This window comes from Equus przewalskii, chromosome 32, assembly GCF_037783145.1.
Source record: "Equus przewalskii isolate Varuska chromosome 32, EquPr2, whole genome shotgun sequence".
Lineage (NCBI taxonomy): Eukaryota > Metazoa > Chordata > Mammalia > Perissodactyla > Equidae > Equus > Equus przewalskii.
The window spans coordinates 3,002,393-3,023,678 of record NC_091862.1 but is presented as its reverse complement, the minus strand read 5'-3'; the positions used below and the strand labels follow the sequence as shown (position 1 = coordinate 3,023,678).

Sequence of the window (21,286 nt, the reverse complement as noted above, 5' to 3'; positions counted from 1 at the left end):
CCTCGGGCGGGCGGGCAGGGAGAGAGGCCGAGGGCTTTGCTGGGCCTGAATCTCAGGAAGGACTGGAAGAAAAGGGACAGGTGGGAGCAACAGACACCAGGATAAAGGGTCCAGGTGACGTCTAGGGGGTCTTTCGGATATTCTAGCTTGAAACAGTTGTTTTTGGCAATTTTTGACAATTTATGCAATCTTCAGATTTGATGATGAAATTATTTTTTCCATGAATGTTTAACTTTCAAACACTTGTAGTTTCGAAAAAGCCCATTTTGGAATGTTTTGTAAGTTGCCAGACGATTGGATGTAGATCTTAATCATACTTGTTTTCTTTTAAGTCACTTATGCTTTGTAAAACTGAGTGGTTTTACAGAAGAGTAATACAGATGAGGGTAGCTCTCCTGAAATGAAGATTTTTGAAGAAGTTGTCTTCTCACTTAAAGAATTTGGCATCTCTCTCCCCTTCTACTCTGGGTCCACGTGGTATGTGGTTTTTGATCTTTTTATCTGACTAAAGTTTTTTTTTTTAAAGATTGGCACCTGAACTAACAACCGTTACCAATCTTCTTTTTTTCTGCTTTTTCTCCCCAAATCCCCCCAGTACGTAGCTGTATGTTTTAGCTGTGGGTCCTTCTAGTTGTGACATGTGGGATGCCGCCTCAGCATGGCCTGATGAGCGGTGCCATGTCCACACCCAGGATCCAAACCAGTGAAACCCTGGGCCACCAAAGCGGAACGCGAGGACTTAATCACTCAGCCACGGGGCCGGCCCTTGACTAAAGTTTTAGCTTTGGTACAGAGAATGACCTGTGCCAACCGCGTGGAGTCTTCTGTTGGCCCTGACGCCACATGCTCCCTCACACCTGTGCTTTGCCTTCACACCCTGTTGAAACACGTCGTTGCTTCTGCGTAGGACACACCACTTTCCTTTCCCCCCTCCTCCCTCAACCCCCCTTCCCAACTCACACACATGGGCAACTCCTGGTCTCCTGTTCCCAGGCCCAGCGGCCCAGCGGCTTGCCGTCTGTTCCCTCTTACTCCCTGCACACCCCATTGTAAGGAAAACATTACCAATATTCCAACAATGCTCACCCATGTTCGGGATGCTAAGTGCCCATGCACACCACATGGCACAGCCGCACATGGGGTTGTCCCCAGCTGACCTCTTAGCCTTACTCAGGGAGAGAAAGGGACTTGCCGTCTCACCCTTGGCTGGATGGAGGCCCAGGGTGTGGGCATTATCGTCCAGCTCATGTCTTTTGGGGGTGGAGTGGCAGTAGAGGAGCAGAGTGAGGGCAGTGAAGGCCCCTGAAAGCTCAAGAAATCAAGAGGCCGGCGGGGATGGCTGGCTTTGTGGAGTGTGTCTGGCCATCTTCGGGGATGGATATGAACATGCCGTGAAGGTACGGTGCTTCTCTCTGGCTTTGCTCTTCTGAAAGAAGAAGCAGTTACATTAAATATTCTAAGTCTCCTCCTTCCACGGAGCAAAAGTAAAACCAAGGACAGATCTGAATGGCACGGCTTCTAGCTGTGCTTGGGGGGTGGGTCTGCCCCGGGTCTGTAACTCTCTCTCATCTGTCTCAGATTTCTAGCCCTCAGTCTGTACGGCCTGAGCTCCGTTATCTGACGTGACCTTTTCCTCTACCTCCCCTTCATGCCCTCGTCCCCCAGTGCCAGGCATCGTCACCAGCCCCTCAGCTCCTCTCTGCTGGGCGTGGCTCCCCCAAGCCGTCCTGTCCCTTGAACAACTAAGTGGCACATAATTGTTTCTCTAATATTTTTTCTTTACATTTTAAGGTATACTATTGTGCACAAATATATTGATTACATTTATAGAGGTTGCTGTATACGAAAGATTATAAATGAAAGTGAATGACATCCACTACTTTCATTTATCATGATTTATTATGGGACACATTTACTTGACCCACCTTGATTTATTAAGCACATGTTTCTAAGAAAATATTCATCAGATTACAAAGAAACAAAAAGACCGCCTGTACCTAAAGCTGTCTCCATCAAGTTTCTTAGAGAAAATGTATTCCTGGGGTTAAACGACACACTTGTGAATGGAATTTCTCAGCATAATCCCAAACTTTGGAACAGCTTATGCAAATTAATACTCTGTACATTTCAGCAAACATTTGCTGGTTGATTGCTGTCCTATGAGTCCTGCAAACGTGGAGAAGATGTGGTCCCTGTCCTGTGGTGAGCCACCAGGTCCCTTTTCAGTGAAGGGCTGCCCAGCCCAGCTGCTTGGGCACTCTGACGGCCCCGCCAAGGCCCACCTGGGCTGCAGAAAGCCTCGTCACCCAAGGTGGACCCCCACCGCCGGTGGCCCTCATCCAGTGATTACAGTGGCTGATCTGTGTGTGGACATAAAGGCCTGGCCGGCTCACCCTAAGTCCTAAGGGCCATTCTGGCATGGGGGGCCCTGTGGGCTCTGCAGAGGCTGCTGTTGACTCGCTTGGTGACCTCTCCTCCTGCCTCCTCCAACTTCCCTCCCACCCCACTGCATCCATCAGGGCATTTGTGAGTGGGCACAACACCCTGCTGCAAAACTCGGTCTCCAAGAGATGGCTTCCTGGAGAGCCTACTCTGCGCCACCTAGTAATGGGGCCCTGGGAAAGCAAGGTCTATGCAACCGTGTGCTGAGGGCTGGGATACAAGAGAGCTGCCTGCCGTGCCTCTTAGAGACGTGACAGAGAAGAAGGAACCTGGACCCTGCACGGGCACTGGAAGAGTGTCACGCATGACTACCAGAAAGATGGTGTTTGAGATAATCTTTGAACTTTGGTACCCTGGAAAATCGATGGGCTGGTGAGCTCTGCCCAGGATTGGCATCCCTCCTGTAATCACAGGGAATGAGCAAAAGGCCATTCTCAGAAGGAAGGGTATCCCCAACAAGGAAGTGAGGTGGGGTTGCAGGGAGGTGGGAGGCAGGTGATGAGCGATGGAGTGCATGAGCAGAGTGATGGAGGCAAGAGCAGAGTGATGGAGTGCGCGAGCAGAGTGAAGGAGTGCACGAGCAGAGTGATGGAGGCAAGAGCAGAGTGATGGAGTGCACGAGCAGAGTGATGGAGTGCACGAGCAGAGTGAAGGAGTGCACGAGCAGAGTGATGGAGGCAAGAGCAGAGTGATGGAGTGCACGAGCAGAGTGAAGGAGTGCACGAGCAGAGTGATGGAGGCAAGAGCAGAGTGATGGAGTGCACGAGCAGAGTGATGGAGGCAAGAGCAGAGTGATGGAGTGCACGAGCAGAGTGAAGGAGTGCACGAGCAGAGTGATGGAGGCAAGAGCAGAGTGATGGAGGCAAGAGCAGAGTGAATCAGTGCACGAGCAGAGTGAAGGAGTGCACAAGCAGAGTGATGGAGTGCACGAGCAGAGTGATGGAGGCAAGAGCAGAGTGATGGAGTGCACGAGCAGAGTGATGGAGGCAAGAGCAGAGTGATGGAGGCAAGAGCAGAGTGATGGAGTGCGCGAGCAGAGTGATGGAGGCAAGAGCAGAGTGATGGAGTGCACGAGCAGAGTGATGGAGGCAAGAGCAGAGTGATGGAGTGCACGAGCAGAGTGAAGGAGTGCACGAGCAGAGTGATGGAGGCAAGAGCAGAGTGATGGAGGCAAGAGCAGAGTGAATCAGTGCACGAGCAGAGTGAAGGAGTGCACGAGCAGAGTGATGGAGTGCACGAGCAGAGTGATGGAGGCAAGAGCAGAGTGATGGAGTGCACGAGCAGAGTGATGGAGGCAAGAGCAGAGTGATGGAGGCAAGAGCAGAGTGATGGAGTGCGCGAGCAGAGTGATGGAGGCAAGAGCAGAGTGATGGAGTGCACGAGCAGAGTGATGGAGGCAAGAGCAGAGTGATGGAGTGCACGAGCAGAGTGACGGAGTGCACACGTGGACACTACTCCATAGGTCAGAATCCCGGATGCTTAACTTACTGGCTGAGTGCTGTGGGCAAGTTATCTATTAGAATTCTCAGTCTCCTCATCTGTAAAAGGTAGCGTAAATGCATCCTGACCTCACAGGGCTGCCGTTGTATAAAGCAGATAGTGCTGTAGAGTGTTCAGCGTCATTCTTGGCAGACAATAAGCACTCTGTAAATATGAACGACTCTTACTAAGGAGGTGAGAGTCCCAGGTCTTAGCTTTACGTGGCTGTTGAGGGAAGGAGAAGAGAGAATGCTTTGGGTGATGGCTTAGTTTCTGATGAATTTCTGTTCCTCTTCCAAGGCTTAATTCAGATGTCACTTCCCCCAGCAAGTCTTTCTTCATCCCTGAGCTGCCTCCCGCGTAATGTGTTTCCATGATCAGGTTTGCTCTCATGTCCCTGTCGATGGTATCGTAACTTGGAGTTCTTGTCGTGACTCCACCACCACTTAAAAAAGACTTTGGTATATTAGCAAAATGAAAACCACCAAAAAAGTTGCAAAAATCATGGTATGCCATAAAAGTTTACATTGAATATGGTTTTAACGTGCAAAAATGTGTTGTCGTAGGATTGAAAAATCACCACTCTTGGTGCACTCCACGCTGGGCTGTCCAGGGGTGAGGTTCAAGCTTGAACTTGCATCATGAGCGTCTTTATTCCATCCTGCTTGATTCAGGCTGTGTGATAAAGAGTGATGAAACATCAGAAACTGCCCCGATGTTAAAAACTAGTAGTAACAAAATACTTGTCAGATTGTGCCAAAAATTGTAATTCATGAGATAAATTTTGAATAGAAATAATGAATAGGTTCTTGTATTATTTGATCATTCAATTAATGGAGAGGAGGGCATCATGTAAACAGATTGTAAAACTATTTAAATGAGTTACTGATTTGACACAAAATATTGAAGATGAAACAATGATTGTAAAACTATTTAAATGAGTTACTGATTTGACACAAAATATTGAAGATGAAACAATGATACGCCCTTATGATGAGAACACTAATGCAAAACTGGTTAATGAATATCATTGAAAGAACACTTATATTACTAAAATGATATTAGTCATTGAAAGAAAATTTGAAATGCCCTAAGACCTAAACTTACATGTAAAAAAAGAACTTGGAAAAGCTTTCCAGAATTTTACAGTTCTGAAACTTAGACGTTTCCAAAAATGAATTATAAAGATTGATGAAACTCTTAAAATACATCAATAATTGAAGAACCATTTTGATCATTCTAGAGTAAAATTATTTTCTTTTATCTCCATAGAAAGATATTTTAAAAAGTCATTCTGATGTGAACACGTGATATCAAAAAGTATGCCTCTAAAGCAATGTAGGAAATATGTATTATAACGATCTGTCAGGCAGTTAATAAAAATATTTTATTAGTTTCCTATTTTTTGTGATGTTTGTGGTATTTGTCAGATTTTTAAAATTTATGATTTGTTGGGATTTTGGTTCTTGTTCAAAGTATTTACATTCATAGCTAACTTTGTATACGTAATTTTGTATTCCTTTTCTAAAGGAAGGTAATCCCAAATTTTATAAGCTTCAAACACTAAAAACAAGGCTTTCCCTGGTAAGTAGGCTAGGAGTCTACTGAAAAGAAAACAGTGGAGATGGAAAAAACAGTTTAAATCTATTCTCACGTAGCATTGGTTATTGAAAATATGTAGTAGTCTCAAATTTGAGCAGATCTGTGCCTCAAAGAACTTTGAGAAATATTGAAAGTTTCCTGAAACTCAGGCCCTGAGAACCTTTGCTGGAAGGGTCTGTGACTGACATAATCACCCCTCGTCGTCTGTCATCCTCACCCACCATCGTGCCATGGGAATACAGCATGCTGAGCTTGGTCCGAGAGAAACGCGCCTGATCGTCTCGCGGTCTGACGGAAGCCCAGCTTCTCTCGGGTATGATGCCTGCTCCAGGGTTTCACCCGCATCAGCTGCTTACTTTGCAGCTCTCTGTTGTCGTAACATCAAGGTTCTCGGTTGCAAACAACAGGCTCAGTCTGTCCCTAACTTAGACAGAAATGGAATTTCTTGGAAAGACAAAGGACAGAGAATCAGGCAAGAACAGGCAGAACCCTGGGGAGGTTTGTCACAGAAACGGTCTGGCGCGGCTGTGGCAGGACACTGGACGCGCTGTGGTAGACTCTCGCCACCAACACTGCTGTGCCGTCCCCTGGCCCTACTTGGGCAGTCCAAGTGCTGAGCCCGGCCCTCGCCCTGAAGAGGCTGGGAAGAAGGAACTTCTGGTTTCCTGTGGCTTCAGTAGTGCGCGCCGCCTCCTGCAAAGACTCACATGGTAGAGAACATTCCCCAATGAGACGGACGAAAGTGGAAGAGCATGGCGAGTGGCCACTGCAGCCGCTCCTCTCAAAACTGCACCACTGCGACTTCTCAGATGTCTCGTGGTGGGGAGAATGGGTATAGTTACTGCCTACTGAGTGATTACTACGTGCCTGGATTGCTCGAAGCACTTTGTGTGGATTCTTATATCACCCTCATGATAACTCAACAAGACAGCAAATCAGTGAGAATAAGCTAGACTATGGTGCAAAGTCTCAATGGCTTCACCCAACACACGTCTATTTTTGTGCTCATGTTGAGTCCACTGCAGACCTGGGCAGCCATTCTCCATATGGCAGGTCAGGCCCCATCCTCCGTCCTCCACCCTCCATCCTCCACGTGGAGGCTCAGCCCCCACCCTCCATCCTCCACATGGAAGCTCAGCCCCCGTCCTCCATCCTCCGTCCTCCATCCTCCACATGGAGGCTCAGCCCCCACCCTCCATCCTCCATCCTCCACATGGAGGCTCAGCCCCCATCCTCCATCCCCCATCCTCCACATGGAGGCTCAGCCCCCATCCTCCATCCTCCACATGGAGGCTCAGCCCCCACCCTCCATCCTCCATCCTCCATCCTCCACATGGAGGCTCAGCCCCCATCCTCCATCCCCCATCCTCCACATGGAGGCTCAGCCCCCATCCTCCATCCCCCATCCTCCACATGGAGGCTCAGCCCCCATCCTCCATCCTCCACATGGAGGCTCAGCCCCCATCCTCCATCCTCCATCCTCCATCCTCCACATGGAGGCTCAGCCCCCATCCTCCATCCCCCATCCTCCACATGGAGGCTCAGCCCCCATCCTCCATCCTCCACATGGAGGCTCAGCCCCCATCCTCCATCCTCCATCCTCCATCCTCCACATGGAGGCTCAGCCCCCATCCTCCATCCCCCATCCTCCACATGGAGGCTCAGCCCCCATCCTCCATCCTCCACATGGAGGCTCAGCCCCCATCCTCCATCCTCCATCCTCCATCCTCCACTTGGAGGCTCAGCCCCCATCCTCCATCCCCCATCCTCCACATGGAGGCTCAGCCCCCATCCTCCATCCTCCACATGGAGGCTCAGCCCCCATCCTCCATCCTCCATCCTCCATCCTCCACATGGAGGCTCAGCCCCCATCCTCCATCCCCCATCCTCCACATGGAGGCTCAGCCCCCATCCTCCATCCTCCACATGGAGGCTCAGCCCCCATCCTCCATCCTCCATCCTCCATCCTCCACTTGGAGGCTCAGCCCCCATCCTCCATCCCCCATCCTCCACATGGAGGCTCAGCCCCCATCCTCCATCCTCCACATGGAGGCTCAGCCCCCACCCTCCATCCTCCATCCTCCATCCTCCACATGGAGGCTCAGCCCCCATCCTCCATCCCCCATCCTCCACATGGAGGCTCAGCCCCCATCCTCCATCCCCCATCCTCCACATGGAGGCTCAGCCCCCATCCTCCATCCTCCACATGGAGGCTCAGCCCCCATCCTCCATCCTCCATCCTCCATCCTCCACATGGAGGCTCAGCCCCCATCCTCCATCCCCCATCCTCCACATGGAGGCTCAGCCCCCATCCTCCATCCTCCACATGGAGGCTCAGCCCCCATCCTCCATCCTCCATCCTCCATCCTCCACATGGAGGCTCAGCCCCCATCCTCCATCCCCCATCCTCCACATGGAGGCTCAGCCCCCATCCTCCATCCTCCACATGGAGGCTCAGCCCCCATCCTCCATCCTCCATCCTCCATCCTCCACTTGGAGGCTCAGCCCCCATCCTCCATCCCCCATCCTCCACATGGAGGCTCAGCCCCCATCCTCCATCCTCCACATGGAGGCTCAGCCCCCATCCTCCATCCTCCATCCTCCATCTTCCACATGGAGGCTCAGCCCCCATCCTCTATCCTCTACTCAGAAGCTCGGCCCTCGACCTGCATCCTCTAACTAATAATGAGTGTTGGCAGGGATATGAAGAAATTGGAAGCCTTATACATTGTGAGTGAGGATGGAAAATGGTGCAGCTGCTTAGAAATTCCTTTAAAATACTAAATGTAGAATTATCCTATGACTCAGAAACTCCACTTCTATGTATGCGCCCAAGAGGAAAGAAAACTTATGTCCACAAAAACTTGTACGTGAATGTTCTTAGCCATACTGCTCATAACAGCAAAAAGTGGAAACAACCCAAATGTCAGCTTATGAACGGATGTATCAAGTGTAGTATATTCACATCGTGGAATACTGTTTGGCAATAAAAGGAAATGAAGTACTGATGGATGCTACAACATGGATGAGCCTTGAAGACATTACGCTGAGTGAAAGAAGCCAGTCACAAAAGCCCACATATTATAAGATTTTGTATAATTCCATTTACATCAAATGTCCAGAATAGGCAACTCTTTAGAGACAGGAAGCGGTTGTCTAGGGGAAAGCAGACAGGTGAGCAGACTATGGCAGGGAGTGCTAATGGCTAATGGGTATGAGGCTCTTTCTGGGTAATTAAAACCTTTCAAAATTGATTGTAGTGATGGTGGCATGACTCTGTGAATACCGTGAAAACTATAGAATTATACGGGTGAATTGTATGGAGTGTGAATGATGCCTCAACGAAGCTGGTAAAGTAAGCATTGGACCGTGATATGAGCTGCATTATGGTATGCTCTGGCCTGCCATGCACAGCCCGGCCTTTCTCCTGGACCCTAAGTTTGTCTCAGCCATTCCAGCTCGCTGCTGGCCCACTTGCCCTTTGGTAGGTCATGCCCGGTAATGGGCATGGGACTGTAGGCTGTGGAGAAAATATTTTTGTGTTTCTGCCGGTTAGGGCTTTCTGAACACACTTTACTGGGACCCGGGACAAAGGACAGACCTTGGAAGTGACTGAACAGATAGAGATTCACCTCTCTTGTGGTCTGTGCTTCCATTTCCAAGGGAGAGGAACAATGTGTATAGAAGCCCCAGATTCAAATTTTGGGGGATCCTCACCTACAATACAGACCCCGGAATGGGTGAGGTGATGTCAGCCTGGCCCTCAGCGCACTGCCACAGAAGGGAGAAGAATTAGAGGAGAGGAAATCAAAAGGGTTATTGCTCTCAGGAATAATTTGTCCCTGCCCCAGCAATCTGTTGATGCAAATAATCCATAATAAATCTCTAAATCAAAATTGGAGTGAGTTTATTATATGAGCCAGGTTGAGGACTATAGCTTGGGGCTTCCTTCCCCAACGAAGGAAGCTTTGTGAAGAGGCAGGGTGTACGGAGTGGTTATATACCGTCTTGGAACAAAGAACATACATCACATATGACAGGAATCTCTCTTTTACTGCTGTCAGGGGACAGTTTGCTGGCACAGCAGGTCAGCGTCACAAAGTGAGCACAGCAGGTCAGTGATCACGAGATGAGTTAAACCAGGTCAGTAATTAGTCCTTAGTTTCCGAGAAGAAATGCTTATCCCTGAAGAAATGCTGATATGGGGGAGTCAACATCCCTGTTTTAAGGTCATCATTCTTGGCTTTGGGACATTGTCAATGTTTAAAGCACATGTACAGCAGATGCGCAGCAGGCCACATCAGGCCTTTCTGAAGAAACAGGGTCAGGCCGAATTAGTGTTAAGTCAAATGGCTCCCTCAAATATGTCAATATATCTTACTGCTTTATATTATTTCATCAAATTCCATGTCTACTTTCAAGACAATAGAAAAAAATACAGCTATCAAAAACTTACCAAGGCCGTGTCCATTTCTGCCCTGGTCACTATCAGAATCAATTTAAGGCCACTATATGATCGATCCTGGTGGCATCTCAGAATGACTCAAAGTGCTCCTGGTTTGATCTCAAACTTTGTCAACATAGTCATGTGATGTGCCCCCTACTGTGATTTCTCACAAACGATTTGGATTACTTCCACTGAATTTAAATAAAGTTGAGGCAACCACCTTTCTTAGCTGTCTATGATCTTTCAAGGAGTTGTACAAGTGTACACGATGAGTCTGAAGGAGGATCTGGTGTGTGTGCTGCAAAGCCTCAGATCAGGAAGCAGAGCTGAAACAGTAAATTGGGAGATGGAGTGACTTTTGGAGGTCGGGCCCTTGTTTTCTGCATTTCACTACACGTATTGCTATAGAAAGAGGAATGTCAATACACTGACTGCCTAGTGACATTTTGAAATGTAATTCTTTCAAAAAACGGAAGCCTGAGTAATTTTCTTTGGTCATACTCTGTATCAGCAGAGAAGGGGTCTGTTATACAATCAAGATAAATCATAGTAAATGGACGTCTGAATGGCTTCATTGGCCCATCCATTACCTTGAAACCAAATGATTATTTAGTGAAATCTGGATAGTTCCTAGGAAGTCAGTGGCCAAAATATTCTGAGCTTTAAGTGCCAAATTAAAATAGGTGATGAAAGGAGCCTCAGGCGAAAGGAATGGTCAATTTTTGCCCATAAAATACGTGTTTTTGGTGAAATAGCAAATAAACATAGTGAATGAACGAATCTGAGTGGCAAATTGGAAGAGGGCTTGTTTGAAAGAAGGAATCCTGGGCCACAGTCAGAATAACTGCTATATGACCACCTCTCAGCACGGCCCACTTCTCTGGAGTCTGCCTCTCTCAAGTGAACTGAGGGTCCTGACACCGTGGCTGGTGTGTTCACACTGGAATGGAGAACCCCAGCCTCTCAGGGGACCTCGGGGGCTGTGGAGAGGGTACTAGAGCATGCTCTAGTACCTATAACATACAATCAAGTTCTAAAATTTAAAAAGAAGACTTTGCCTAAAACACCTGCTTTGTGAGAAGCTATTGCGCTAAGTGTCTCCAGCCTCAACCTTCTACGACCTTGAGAACTGCCCATTTCCGTGGTGCGTGTAGAGCTGCTGGCCCCCATGAGGTCGCGGTCAACATGCTGCCTGGAAGGTGTAAGCACCTAGTAAATGAAAGCAACACTTCGTAAAGACAGCAGATGGGACTTCTAAGTGACCAAGAGAACACCTTCTGGAGAACATCCATTCCCGATGCTCCAGAAGGACCCTTGGGACACCGTAAGACGACGAGCCGGCATGCTGTTGGCTGGGGCAAATGTGCTCAAAGTCAGGCAGAAGGATCAGCGAAGTTATTTAATGTCTTAGAAGCAGCCCTCCCTTCCCCAACCCTCCACACCACCACCCCGCCAACTGCCTAAAACCACTTCACGTTTTTCTGGTCATATTTGGGTATTTAAATAAGATGATCTACATAATGTGCCCAGTTGTAGAGACAAGTAAAATTAGGTCACCTACCCATTTCGCATTTTCAATCATAGTACTTGAGTAGAAGGGGCAGCTTAACTCCAGCTATTCCATTTCTTTGAAAAAGAAAGTGATAAAATGTTGCCATGGGCTTATAAAAATATTTGGCAATGTACCTCCCAAGAAACAGCAAAGAAACTTAAAATTTTTTCTACCGAGAAAATAAATTGAAGGCTCAGAAAACTAGGAAATAGAGTGCTTGACCAACTTTCTCCAAAGGAAGGAATAGATATTCAGTTGATTTACTGTGGTCAAGCGTTGGGAGGAGAAGGTACAAGGATGAGAGGGATGGGCAAGGACAGGAGAGGTGAATGCTGGGAAGCTGGACGGCAGGAGGGTGAGGACACACGCAGGGACCGCAGGAGTGGGGGCCCCGGGGAAGAAAGGTAAGTTGTTTTTGTTCTCATTGCGCTACTGGTGTGGGGCTCCTCTTAGAGGGGGCTGTCGAGTGATGTCACTGCTGAGTCTTGTGTCAGCCATGGGCCCCCACACACAGTGCTCTAATCACTTGTACTAATTATTGACTTTTCTGGATCAGTCAGTCACAGAAGCTTCCTGGGAGGAAATATTCTCCGCTGTGGTTTTGTAGACAAAATAGTCTCATGTCTTGAAGGACCTGCTTCAGGACGTGAAATCCAGCAATTCCCCCAGCCCACTTCTGAGACTACTGCAGTACAAAGGGAATATGTATATATAGACATATTTATATGTGTTTAACCGGTTGTTTTTATAGCTGACGTCTACTCCTTGACCTACGTGGTTCTCAAAAAAGCGGTCGATACAGATCTTCAGAATTCTCAGGAATTTATTCGTATATTGAGAAAGCAGTGATATCTTAAGTCTCATGAAATATTTTAAATATCTCACGAATACTCAAGGCCTGTCTGTGAGATTGAACACAGAGCCAAAGAGGCAAAGCCTTCGCCAAGATCTAAGCACCAGGACTCCCGATCCTTTTCCACAAAGCATGGTGCTACGAGTACTATTTAGCACGCCATCTGCCCTCGATTTTAACCATCGTAATATGAAGTTTGCACATGTACTTTTTGCATAGAGGCTAACTCCTCCTTAATCCTGTGGCCTTTAAGAGGCATTAGAAATATAGGCCACCTTAGAATGCATAGCAGAATAGGAAACTTTGCAGACAATTATCTTGCTATTTCTCTCCAGAGTAGCAGAATTTTCCACTGTGGTTTGGCTTCTGTGGTTTCAGAAATAATGTGTGTGCTGAGAGTGTGCCCTGTTATGTAATCGCCCGTCTTTATTCAGCCATACTTGCACAGGTAAAACCCTGGTGAGTAAAATGACTCAGAGATGCAGCACTCCGGCTAATTATATTTTCTCTTTAAATGAGAGATTTGGAAATTTTAACATTGCAAACGTATTTAAAATGCGAATTAGTTTACTAATAATCTTAATGCATGTCCACGTTTTTAGCTTGTTTCTGCAATGATCTAGGCTGTCTCATTAATTCAGGGTCATCATCCTCAGTGTCGATTACTGTTTGGTACCTCAGTTCCTGCTGCAGGGCTGTAAGGAAACAATACATTAAGCATCTAAATGCTGCCATTTTCCAGCTGCCACCTCTTCTGTGGTCTTTGAAGTCACCTTGTAAATGCCGTAGAGAATGTGGAGCCTGGGGCCCTGAAGAGCTGTGTGGAGCAGATTCCTCTCCCTCTAAAGGCTGAGAGGTGATGAGATTTTCACAAGCGTGAGAAACAAAGCTCTAGTGTGTGAAGTCACTGAGGTTCGAAAGCTGACTGTTACAGCTGCTGTTACAACTCACCCTCCAGCCAACACAAATTTTCATTTTGCAAGAATCATGAAAGGTCAGGCGGAATGTATACCAACACGTTCCTTAAAAATCCCTTTTGAGGGGCTGGCCCCGTGGCCAAGTGGTTAAGTTCACGCGCTCCGCTGCAGGCGGCCCAGTGTTTCGTTAGTTCGAATCCTGGGCGCGGACATGGCACTACTCATCAGACCACGCTGAGGCAGCGTCCCACATGCCACAACTAGAAGAACCCACAACGAAGAATACACAACTATGCACCGGGGGGCTTTGGGGAGAAAAAGGAAAAAATAAAATCTAAAAAAAAAAAAAAAATCCCTTTTGACGTTCATTCGTGCTTTCAACACGATTAGGAGTCTGCTCTCTGCCAGGCATTTTACAAAAATAAATCCCTTCTTTTAAGTTGTTTTCTTGTTATTTGCTTTACTCCTAAAGGTATGAGTAGGAAGAAATTTCAGTAGCACGTTTCTTATCAGTGGGGTTCAACCAAATACAAGGTTTACTGAATTACTTGAAGAGGTGAAAATAACACCATGGAAGGAAATAATTGCCCTAAGAGCGGGGAGGGGGATGGCAATACCGATCACGGAGGGATCCCATTTTCTCGCTCTTTTTCGTGGATCATCAAGAATAGTTCTTGTTCACCAAAAAAGTTAGTCATGCTAAGAACTTGAGCAGGACTTTTTCTTTTGTTATTAAAAAACAATTGGTATACGCTTAAGTCCATAATCCGGGTCAAAGCAATCTGTTGGAAAATCACGGGGAACGTTGTACTCAGTGGACGGCGTTAGAAGCATTCCACCCAACAGAATACCATTTGCAATAAAACACCAATGTATATGATTAAACTTAATAGATTTGCAAGACCCATTTATATGGAACATGCACAAAACTACATATCTACGCTAGAGAGGAAACAGGAATACCTAAATAATTAGATGTACCACGGATTTGGGCAAGAAGATTCAGTAATGTAAGTGTGTCAATTCTCTAAAACTCTATAAAGTCAGTGTACGCTCTTTCAATTCTCATAGAGTTTAAAAAAATGGAACTTGACAAACTACTGCTGAATTCATATGGTAGGAAATACATTGACGGATTATCCTTTCCACTCAGTCGCCCATTTTCCTCTGTTTACCACCTGCCTGTTCCCTTTATAACCTTTACACCCTTTAAAATCGTAGGGTTTTTCTGTCCATTTCCCTCGCAGACAATAAACTCCATAATGGCAGGGATGAGGGATAATCTATCTTGTTGATCTTTGCATGTCCAAGCGGTCCAGCGCCTGGCTTATAGTAGGCATTCAATAAATATCATTGAAAGAAAACCTAAGGCACATTTGAAAAGTAATTTTGTATGCTTATTAAGAGACACAGGAAGGGAAAGTGAAAATTGTTGGTTTAGGGTAATGGATTTGCCCTGGGATTTTAGGTAATGAATTTAGTGTTGTTACATTGTTCTCAAAAGGAAAACAAATCTCTTAATTTAAATATGAAGGGGCCAGCCCTGTGGCCAAGTGGTTAAGTTTGGGTGCTCTGCTTCAGGAGCCCAGGGTTTCACCGGTTCGGATCCTGGGCACAGACTTAGTACCGCTCATCAAGCCATGCTGAGGTGGTGTCCCATATAGCAGAGCCAGAAGGACCTATGACTAGAATCTCTAACTAGGTACTGGGGGGCTTTGGGGAGAAGAAGAAACCAAAAAAAAGAAGATTGGCAACAGATGTTAATACAGGTGCCAATCTTTAAATAAATAAATAAATAAAAATTTAAAAAAATGAAATGGTCCTCATCACCTAGGCACTATTGACTCTATAATTTCAGTCAAATGGCATCAGATGTGAGGGAAGAAGTGATTTAGTAGGTGTGGATAGAAAAAGCACTAGCAGAAAACAGCTAGTTCTGGCTCAAAGATTTGGAAATGGGATGCCCAGTGCTGAGATTGGGTGGGCATCCCCCACTTTTCTTATCCTGTGCCCCAGCCCTCAGACAACCCCAGTGGCAGTGGAAGCGCACAGCTGCCTCATCTCTGAGGGAGGAAGGAGAACCCTCCTCTCTGATGGGAGGAAATGAGGTCCCAAGAGGGGGGAACAGATCCACCTGAGATTTTCTCTCCATCTCTGCTCCTGCAGCTTGGCCCTGGAGGCAGACACAATCCAAGGGAGTGAGGGGTGATGTGGGTTATTGAAGCTAGAGCTGTCTGGTGGGGGGGGGGGGGGGGCAAAGGAATCGTTGGAATCCTGGGAGCTTTCAGAGAGGGAGGAGCCCAGAAAAGTGACCCCATAACATTGTTTGTGAATCCTGGGCACCCCTGAGCTGTGCATGCATGGATCTGACCCTGTACAGCTTACTGTAAGACATCTGGTGCTGAACTACGGAACTGTGGGACAAGTCATCACCCAGGCCCGACACTGGCTACTGGTGCCATATACATAGGACAGATGTGAATAGTCCTGCCAAAGCTCTGAAAACTGATCTGTCTTTGGAAACACAATCCATGGAAGGCTGGCAGGAACTTGGAGCTGGGACCCGAGTGGATTGATTGTCTGCGAAATAAAAAAATACCAATATTCTTCATGGAAGTGAAGCAAGACCCAGAAGCTTATGGTATTCAAATGTGCCAGATACAAGCCAAAATTATGCTGTGTACAAAGAACCAGGAAAATCTCAACTTGCACAGGAAAAGACAATCAACAATTGCACATACTGAGAGGACGCTGAGGATGGAATTATCAGATTAAGACTTTAAATAGTTATTATAATAATGCTCCTTGAAATGAATGGAAAGATAGAAATTATCAGCAAAGAAAGAGAAGACATCAAGAAGAACTAAGTGGAAATTAGAACTGAAAATGAAATAATGAAAATGAGAAAATGAGTAAAAGACTTCACTGGGTGGGTTCGATAGCAGACAGAGGAATGAGTCAGTGAACTGGAAGATTAATCAACAAAGTTATCCAACTTGAACAACAGAAAGAAAAGAGACTGAAAAAAAACGAACAGAGCCAGGGAACTTTGAGATAACACCAAAAAAGCCAACATTTGTATCATCGGAATACCAGAAAGAGTAGGGAAAGAGTTTGCTCCTCACAGCAAAGGAAATCATCAACAAAATGAAAAGAAAACCCTGGGAGAAAACATTTGCAAGTCAAATATCTGATAAGGGGCTAATATCCAAAATATATAAAGAACCCAAACAACTCAATAGCAAAAAAGCAAACAATCTGATTAAAAAATAGGCAGAAGATCTGAAATAGACAATTTCTCAAAGAAGACATACAGACGGCCAAGAGGCACATGAAAAAATGCTCTACATCATTAATCATCAGGGAAATGCAAATCAAAACCACACTGAGATATCAGCTCACATCTGTTAGCATGGTTACTTTCAAAAAGACTAGAAATAGCAAGGGTCGGCAAGGATGTGGAGAAAAGGGAACCCTCGTGCACTGTTGGTGGGAATGTAAATTGGTGCAGCCACTGGCAAAAAGTATGGAGGTTTCTCAAAAAATTAAAAATAGAACTACCATATAATCTAGCAATTCCACTTCTGGGTATTTATCTGAAGGAAATAAAAACACTAACCTGAAAGATATCTGCACTCCACGTTCATTGCAGCATTATTTACAACAGCCAAGGTACGGAAATAACCTAAGGGTCCATCGATGGACGAATGGATAAAGAAGATGTGGTCTATACACAATGGAATATTATTCAGCCGTAAAAAAGAATGAAATCATGCCATTGACAATGACATGGATGGACCTTGAGGTCCATCACCAAAATAACCCAATTCAAAGATGGACAAAGGATCTGAGTAGATTTCTTCAAGGAAGATATAAAAATGCCCAATAAGTACATGAAAAGATGTTTGGCATCATTAGTCATCAGGGAAATGCAAATCAAAACCACAATGCTACCACTTCTCATTCAGTAGGATGTCTAGAGTTAAAAAGTCAATAAGAACAAATATTGTTGAGAATGTGGAGAAACTGAAACCCTCATACACCACGAGTGGGAACACAAAATGGCGCAGTTCCTCTGGAAAACAGGCTGGCAGTCCTGCAAATGATTAAACAGAGTTACCAAATGACCCAGCAACTCTACTCTTAGGTGTACCCCCAAGGTAAATGAAAATATATGTCCACATAAGAACTTGCACATGGATGTTTACAGCAGCGTTATTCGTAGTAACCAAAAAGTGGAAACAACCCAGATGTCTATTACTGGATGAATGGATAAATAAAATGTGATATATCCATACAATGGAGTATTATTTGGCCAAAAAAAGGGGATGAAGTACTGATACAGGCTGTAACTTGGATGAAATTTGAAAACACTATGCTAAGTGCAAAAGCCATTCACAATGTGCATGTACCATATGATTCCAGTGATAGGAAAGTCCAGAACGGGTAAATCTATAGGGACAGAAAGTAGATTAGCAGTTCCTGTCTGGGGATGGTGTGGCGGGGGCAGGAATAAGGGGTGGGTGCTAAAAAGCATGGGGTTTCTTTTAGAAGTAATGAAAATACTCTAAAATTGACTTGGAGATGGGTGCACATATCTACGAATATCCTAAGAACCTATTGAATGGCACTTAAATAGAGGAACTGTATGGTATGTGCACTATATCTCAATAAAGCCATTTTAAAAAAACACAAAAGAGAAAAAAAAGCATGGAAAAGACAAGGCTGTCCACTCTCGTCACTCCCATTTCACATTGTACTAGAGATGATAGTCAGTGCAGCAAAGCAAGAAAAAGAAATGGAAAGCACACAGATCTGAAAGAAGATACAAACTGTTCCTATCCACAGACTTCATGATTTTCTATGTATAAAGCCCTTGGGCTTGGCATTTCATGCAGCTTTGATCCCCTGCACCTTATCTGGCTCCTTGCTCATGCATGTGTTTAGCTCTGTGACGAAGGGCCCTGGCTTCTGCAGGACACTCTTGTCACCAAGGTCCATGGCAACAAGAACTGACCTTGGTGTCATCCATCCTAGTGGGGTTCCAGCTCATGACTTAGGGTCCAGCTGCCCTTGATCTCTCCTGTTCTTTATCAATTCTCCTTCCTTCCTGTCTGTCCTGTGGACTTCAATCTCCAGCATCAGATGCAGAGAAAATGGGCTTACAGACCAGTTATGCACCTGTTCTACTGGTTTTGCTTCTCTGGTTGAACTCTGACCCAGTTATCCAACCTCTCAGTTTGATCATCACAAAAATGGGGATAATGCATCAGTTCATATATGTTAAATTGAGATAGCATACGTTAGAAGTCTGTATTTCTCACGTGAGACTCTTGGAGGATTCTCTGCTTTCGTCACGTAGTGATTTTTGGTTTTATTTTAGAAATCGAATGGTGTTAATAAACTGTTTTGTTTATTTCTGTGTGCTTCTTCCCCAAAGACAAAAGATGCATGTTGTGTGTCGTGGCTGTGAGATGAGGGTGTTGACAAAATGTATTATGTTTACAAAGTTCCTGTGAAAATTCCCTTTGTTTCTAGAAATATTCTGGCTTGTTACTTTTTCTATTAGAGAAAAGAGAGGGATCTACTTTTTCTTTCTTTTTTCGCTTCAGACACAGTGAAAAGGATGTTTAATGTCCCCAGGAATATCTGCTCAAAGAGAGACGAGAATCATATTTGGGTAACAACATTGGTCCACATGTCTACACAGTGGGACTTATTTAAAGGGGTCAAAATTCCTCCCCTTTTTGAAGGAGACCACAGAGTCCCACTGTGGGCAGGGCTCCTCCCAGTGTCTGTCCCTCAAACCATGTGGGCCCATGCCAGGGGGTAGGGCGGTGTGAAGTGGTTGGGTCGGGCTATTGAGACAACAAAAAGCTCCCGCTTTCAACAGTGGGTGGAGGCAAAGCAAATGATGCTTGGACACTGATGAACGTTGCATCCCACAGGGACAAAGGGACAGCAGGATCGTTCGGTCGGACTCGTTTTTCTTAGTGCCCTTGAACGTGCCTCACAGCAATGAAACCAACGTAAGGTAGGCGTTTCCCAAGGGGGAGAAGCAACGTCTGCTTTTGTTAAGATTCTAAGGCAATTCCTGAAGGAAAGGTGACACTCAGGACTCAGATGTAGGACGTTTCCTCGTCTTCACACTCCTGCCAATTTACCTAGAGTGCCATCATCTCCAGAGTTCTTAGAGCAGAGAAATTTAGACATGTGTTCTATAAATCCCAGTTAGTAGGTTTCTTAACTTAAAATTTGGGATAGTTTTTGTCTAAACTAAAATCATAGTTCCCTGGGTATTAATTAAAGTAATAAATCAAATTAAATTAGCTTAATGAAATTAAAAGGCACCGTTATAGAAATCAAGTTGATTCTCCGATTTTTGCAAATGTATTCTCCAGCTGAGTGACCACGTGTCCAGAAAGAAGGGGACAATGGATTTGGTGGGAAAAGCCATCAGCTAAATTGCCTTTTGCTGTTTAAAATGAAACCTCACCAGTTTGTCAAAAAAGCAGCGAAATTTTGATGTCTCATTAAAAGAACTTGGTGATCTGGGTCAGATGTGAGAGGTAAGCACAACATCTTCACTCTGTCCGGGCCCGGCCATGAGGTGGAATTATGGAGCAGATGGGTTTTCATCCGTTCCCAGTGTCCCGGGGCCTTACTCCCTATTCCTGGCGCAGCTGTCCAGATGCCTGACCTTTCTAGTGATTTCTGGAAAGACCTGCCTTTCCCATAACCCAGTTCTATAAAATCTCGCACGGTGGTATGGGGGAAAGAGCACGGGCTCCATAGAGGGCACATTCTGGATCGAAATCTAGTTCTGACGTGCACTAGATGCTTTAGGGTCCCGTTATTTAATGTCTCTCCAAGCCTCAGTTTCTGCATCTGTAAAATGGAGGTAGCATCTAGTCTGCATAAAGGTTGTGAGTTTTAAACAAGAATGCGACATCCAGGACACAGGAGGTTCTCCATATTAATGCGTTGCCTTCCTCCTCGCTTCTGTGCTTTCCGAGGTATCTAGATTATTCAGCTTAACCTGCTCTTACTGAGACCTGTTGCTCCTAAGCCACATGTGTGGATATTAACAACGATCTGTGGGACCACCAGCATAAAGTCAGCGTCTCTGCATGGTACTTCTTCCAGTCGTACGATGTGGGTATGGAAATGGATCAATATGTTGTGAGTACTCTACGAAGAGCGTAAGGCGGACTCCCAGTTTCATTGCTTCCTGGTTATGCAAGCTTGGGTGAGTTTCCTCTCCTCTCTCAATTCCACTTTCCTTGTCTGTAATCTTTCCTCCTCAAAGGCAGGAGTGAAAATTAGCAGAAAAGCCATGCACAGTGCTTGGCACGGAGCAGGCATTCCAGCGTGTTAGCCAGAATCGTGAATGCACCTTTCTCATGCCTTCTGGGAGGTGGAGGCCACTTGCTTCACAAGGCAAGGAGGAGTAAAATGACCCAAGCATTTATGTGGCCTTTAGAGCCACTGGAACGCCTCTCTTGAGGAAGTCTTTGAAGAGGTTAAGAAAGTTTTAAGGCCATTTCTCTTTAGGGAAATCTTTGCTTGCCTTTGGAATTTTCTAACCCTGTCTCTTAGGATAAACTAGCCTAGGATAGTCAGGATGCCGCTATGGTGACAAACAGTCTCATTTCTTGCTCATGCCACCTACCCATCCCAGGTCTGCCCCGACTGCCCTCCCTCAGGGAGGCAAGCTGACAGGCTTCCACCATTTGGAGACCCCTGGAGAGGAGAGAGAATGGGGCAGACTGAACACCAGAACCTAAGGGCTTCGCCCAAAAGTGCAACATATTTCCTCTGGCCTCATTGTATGAACCAAAGCGAGTCATGTGGCAACACCTAATGATAAGTGGGTGGAGAAGTGCTATCGATGCTCCAAAGGCAGAGAACTGGAAATACTGATGAGCATCAGTTATTAGCACTCAGACATTAACAAGAATGCAGGGCATCTGAACACACCCGTTCCGTTTGAC

At 45.9% G+C, this 21,286-nt stretch overlaps 1 long non-coding RNA gene across 1 annotated transcript; it reads left to right on the top strand.

Moving 5' to 3' along the window:
* Positions 1-11,538: 11,538 nt before the first annotated feature.
* LOC103547923 (uncharacterized) lies at positions 11,539-19,861 on the top strand. The gene is made up of 3 exons (XR_544129.2): positions 11,539-11,926; positions 19,241-19,326; positions 19,694-19,861. It is a non-coding gene; the product is annotated as an uncharacterized lncRNA (long non-coding RNA).
* The last annotated feature ends 1,425 nt before the right edge of the window (positions 19,862-21,286 follow it).